Below are 6,000 nucleotides of genomic sequence, written 5' to 3'. Positions count from 1 at the left end.
GTCACCTTCTTTTGTTTAGTCAGTAAAAAGATTCTGTGGCACACCTGGTCCCGAAATCATCATGCTACGATGCTTTAGCTCATGCATGTATTAAAAGATTATATTATAGCCTTAGCATTGCATGTATAACAGACAATAGATTCTAATAAAACATCCATGGTTGCAGTCCAAGGCATAGTTAAGACAGTTAATGTCTTATTGCAGAGACAAAACCAAATTTTAGTAGGTAGAAAATGTCTACAGTTGTATATTTAAATTACAGGGTGACATGTTTTAAGTCCCACAATATTTGGTTATTGTAATATGTTTATATCAAATGTATGTATTCATTTGGCATATCTCCCACTAGACATTTTTACCATTGATATTTTTATTTTCCCAGCAAATATATGTAATAACTGGTAAAAGGCAGCCAACATAAACCCTGAGACAGATAGCCTTTTTTTTACATTAAACTTGGGTACATCACATTATATTAACAGCTTTAACCACGAAATATAGTGTATTATGTAGTTGTCATGTGAATATTCATAGAGATGATCACATCAGCAGCGAGGCGTAAAAATCGGAGCGCAAAGAGGGGTATTACATAACAGCATTGTGATATGTTAGCACTCTGGCTTTTAACCAACTTCCTCAACAGGGTAGTTAAAGAGGAAACTGTGGTCTGTGACCAGTAGGAAACTTTGAAAAAAATCATCTTTAAACACAGTATGCGGGGCTGCACATTAATAGGAATAGTGGTGGGAAATGAATTTGTATTAGACATGCAAAATGTTTAGCAGGAATATTGCCTTTTATACCGACAAAAACAAACAATAGGTTTATGCATTTAATAGGAGCTATTGTCTAGGATCGATGTAATCAGTGGGAGCTGAATATGTAACTGTACAGAACACATTTTATTTAACTCTACCATGTAAATTTACCTCAAAGCAACAGGCAAATTCTCTAACCAATGCTTTTTTTTTTAAAGCCAGACATTTGAGAAATACTGTGTTAAATGCATCAGTTTGCTTTATTGATTCTTCTCTCATAAGGTGAAAGCGAACCATTAACTTCTCTCTTTGCTCTGGGAGTTTCCTGTATCGACCCATTCTTCACCGGACTCCTCTAAAGTGAGGGAGCACTGAGAGTAAAGTGAGCTGTGAATGCACTTAAAAAGTCCAAAATCTCAAAGATCACTTTATAGATTGCCCATTCGACTATCTGCTACTTGGAAATGGAATGAGCTGATGTGATTGTCTACTATAGCACTAGCCAATGACTTTTTTAACTGATATGAAGAAAATAAGAGGCCCAAACGTCAGGTATTCACCATGTGTTACCTCTCACAAGCCAGGATAAAACCTGCAGTGCAGCGACAAGGAGTCAAAGCTCTGCATGGCTTATAAGGCTTATTAGCATTCATGTCTTGCTGGAGCAGGAAGAATAACAAATATTGAATGTGACTTTTAAATACAGTAACTGTGATATTCCCATTTGAGGACTGGCAGCGTGCTGTAAATGAGTGGAACAGCAGTGTGTCGTAATGTGGATTGATACTCTCATAATAACTGTGCTCTACTAAGCAGGTTTCGAAAAAAAAGCCCCTTCAGCTATCTGTCTCTCTTGCTCATTTTATTTCTCTTTCACTTTCTCATACTAATGCAAATTTGATTGCATGGTGAACAGCTCAAAGCACAACTGGTCCCACTTCTCTTATAAACTGACACTTGGATATGCACTACACATAATGAGCTGTGGTGTATATAATTAATCATTGTTTTATAATTTTTCGTGTTTATATACAATGTCACGTTTTCATGTTTTAATTAAAATGGTTAAAATTGCAGGTGGTATGAAAAATCAGCTTCCCTCCATCCTAAAAGCACCTTGCTTTTTTCTTAGTGTAATTTTTGAACAACAAAATAGAAATGAATCAATATTTCTCCAACTCCAGCCAGTCACACAATCACAATCTTTTATCATCTGTCACTGATAGACTGCAACAGGGGTGCTGAATTGTTTTTCTCAGTCACTTTATACCCTGTTAAAAGACATTTTCAACATAAGGGACCCACAAAGCTCCAAACATCCTTAGAACAATCAATTGAAACTTGTGCTACTTAGATTCTAAAGTGTGCTTAAAACTAGTCTGAAACTTGAATCCAACAGGGAACAAAAGGAATAGTGAAGCATCCAGATGCACATCAGTTGTAAAAGCTGTACTGATTGTCTGAATGAACTATTCCCTTTGTTCCCACATCACTTATCAATTATTGTGAATTTTAGGATATATTTTAGTCATTCCGTCTGAAAAAATACAAGTGTTGTTGACATCCTTTCAATATCTTCCTTTCAAAGCAAATATTGTTCAAACTCATTTTAAAATGTACAGTCTCGATGGGTTTTAACCAGTAAATCCCTAAACATGTCTAATTTGTTTCCTTATCATGACAGCTCAGCCCCTATGAAGTCCTTCCTTTTTCATCAAAAATGGCTGCCAGCACCACTATGTCTCATCGGCCCTGTGTCCGCAAGACAACATTTATTCCTATCCAATCTTAAACACGGCAAACTCCCATCTATCCTCCCAGGCACATTTGCCCAGTGTGACAATGACTGTGTAGGAGGAGAGACCATCCGTTAAAATCTGCCCACATTCGTTCATACATCAGCCACCTTGGAGGGATGCTCACTTCCAGGAGGCCCTGCCTTCCCCGCCTGTCTGGCTACCTATCTGGACGGGTGACTGACAACATCAAGGAGATTTAGTGCTGATTCTCATTGGACCTGGTCGGGACAATCCCAGTAGATAGGAAACAGTAATTACAGCTGAGAGGAAATGCTCCATGGGAGTTTGGAGCCTTGCAGAGATTTGATGTCAGAAGGCCAACAGATTCGTAGATGGGTGGAACAAATGTCTGCTTTAGTTGTCAAAGCAGAAAAAAATGAGCCATAAGAGTTAGGCAAATTTGGCCTCATAGGAGGTGATTTACTAGTTTAGTGTCTGCTCAGTGACATAATTCTAACCAGATGGGAATATTAAGATGTCGAGTTCACATTGTGACTTATGTATGAGCTATTCAACATTAATAACGCCTCAGCAAAGCCCTTTCCCTTCAACTGACTATGCTAATAAACTGAGATACCTATATTATTACTGTGGCATTTTCAATTTTTCCAACTCTCTTATGTTATTAACGATCTGTGGATTGACAGTGAAAATCATAAACTAACAGCAGAAGGAAGAGAACTTAGAAGAGCAAATATACATATACTCCTTCCAGCCTTTCAGTGACTTATTCATGTTATCTGCAGGACTTAATTTGGGCCATCACAGACGATAAAGTGCCAACCTGACCTTCAGAGACAAAAATTTACAGCCTGGACCAGAAAGCTTCTGGTGATGTCTCAAGTATTATCCATTTCTAAATCTTTTTGCTTCATCTTTATTCTCCACCATCTCCCTGTTTCACCCAACAACTCTGTCATTCTCCTTAGCTGTCATTCTGCCGCTCCCTCTTGCTAACCTTTCAAGCCACAATCTCACTTTCTCCCACTCTCTCTATAAATATCTGTCTCTGAGTCTGTCGTTTCTCCCCCTCTTCCGCTATCTTCACAAGAGAACAGGGAATCTTCCATCTCCTGTGGATGAACACCCACTCAAGGTTAGGAGAACTGCATCTGCAGAATAGACTGGGGTTTTTATTGTCATGCAGGATTAATTGAAGACATTTGTATCGTCCATGGCATTGATAACCCCCACTGTCAAACACAAATTCACTGATCTGCTAAAATATGAAATATAAATTGAATTTTATGGTCTACAAGCTTCAATTACAAAGTGATGTTTCATTGTTACCCCAAAATAACACAGTCAAAAAACACAATTAAAGTTTTATATCCTGTTTAGCTGACAGAAAACCACATTCTGTTTTTATCCCTGGCAATGAAGACAACAATGCAGCCAGTTTATGTATCAGCCTTTTTTGATGTTTTCTTTCCTCTCGGTGGTCCAAATGGATTCAGCGCTTTGCAAAACTATACATAGACACCCTTTCAACTCTCCCTCTTGGCAGCTAACACAAATAAACACAAAACCGCATCATAACACGTAATATCACCCTCATACCGTTTCACCCAAAGGAAGGCATATTAAAGCTCATGCAGCTGCTGTAAGTCTCCCATGATAAAATGTCTTGAAAACAAGGATGAAATTTGAAATGTAAATGTATAGATAGTACGGAAGATAGCAAATTCAATATTCTTCCTTATAATGTTTTTTTTTCTTAATGCTGTCTGATGTGGGTATTAAAATGAGGTCAGCCAGGCCTGACGAAGAAATTACATGATTTAATGGCACCCCAGGGGAAGTTTAAATATAGCTCTGCAATACAACTGGCCTCCAAAAGCACAGCATGACACGAGTTCATCCATAAGCACTTAAATCCTAAATGGGTCCCAGTGTAAGTGCATGTATTACAGTAGGCAAATACCGCATGTCTGTGAAGGCCTGAGAATCTGTCTAAGCAAACACATTTTCTTATAGTCAAATATTTCATTATAGGGAAAACATGGGTGGGGTTTAAGGAGCAGGGGGTTGGAGTTGTGTGAGTGATGTGAGGCTAATTTCTGACATGCTGAACCCTGCATTGCCACTAGGTGGAGGGAGAATCCATATGTCATATAGGCTTGTCAACAAAAAAACTCTCTCTAGAGACTCTATGAACATACATCGTAATTTAATAAGCACCCAAACACACAGTAATAAAATCATGAGGCGCATTAAATTCATGAAGAAAATAAATCATTTGTCAAGCTGGCAATATTGGGAATTTAAGTCTATTAACAACATGCAAGCAGATCAAATTTGGATTATCACGCATCAAGTATTTAAGGAAAGCCCATATTACATGACATTCACATGAAAGCAATGTAAAATGTGGCGTCCCACTGGGCTCTGCAGGCAACCTACTCCCTGTACACGCTGCTGCACCCGTCATCTGTATTCAAGGTAGGGGGTGTCTTTCATGGAGACATCAAAATAGTTTACACATCTTAAAAAAATAAATAAATAAAATAATAATCTTAAATGCAAAAAAGAGAAGTGAGTGGAAAAGATCAATCCTGTTTGTAAATTACAACATCAATCAATATCAAACAGGATAAATTCCATGCAAAGAGATGAAGTCCAACCTTCAGTCGTGTTGAAAATCCTAAAAGAAATGAAAGAAGTTCTCTACAGAGATTAACCTAATTTTATGATCTTCTCAAAAGACCGAACAACTTCAGTTAAACTCACAACATGATAGAATATGACTCAAAGTTCAATTTTTGACGCATCAGACTAATGGGAGAATCACAAAAAAACATTAGGGAAGCCCAAATGAACAGTGCTATCCGGATTGACATAGCTAATGAAGCTTGGCAGATGTAGGTTACATCTGGTCCCACTGGCAGAAAGCAATCCTGCAGCGAAGGCAGGGAGGCACCAGCCACTGTGACAGCTCCATTCAAGGCTCCTAGCTGAGCTAAGAGGACGTGAGAGCTGTGGATCCCTTTAATTTACTAAGACTGTGGTATGCTGCCCTGCATTCAATCATCCTTTCTGTAGCAGTCGGATGCAGGGAAACTAATCCAGGTCCACAATATGTCCTTTTCTCCGTGCTTTACTCAGACTGTCATACATATTCTCCCAGCACTCTTCTCTGAGCCTTCACTCCTTATGCAAGTGACAGACTGTGTTCCACCGCACCCTCTCTGATAAGGATCTTGAGTTATTAGAAAACACCAACCCTCATCAGTTAGTGTGAAATGAAGACAGCACTGAAGTGAAGGCAGATGACACGTGTCATCCCACAGGGCCTGAGTGTTTTCACCCAAAACATCACACAATGTATTCAAAGAAGGCTCCTTCCCAGTTTGCAATTTATATGAAGACTTAAGAGCAGCAGACAAATGTCAAAGAGACAGTTCAGTTTCCAGTTGTGGAGAACTAGGAAAGGAGACGATGAT

Source organism: Sphaeramia orbicularis, chromosome 15 (assembly GCF_902148855.1).
Source record: "Sphaeramia orbicularis chromosome 15, fSphaOr1.1, whole genome shotgun sequence".
NCBI classification, from domain to species: Eukaryota; Metazoa; Chordata; class Actinopteri; order Kurtiformes; family Apogonidae; genus Sphaeramia; species Sphaeramia orbicularis.
This window is presented reverse-complemented; position numbering follows the sequence as displayed.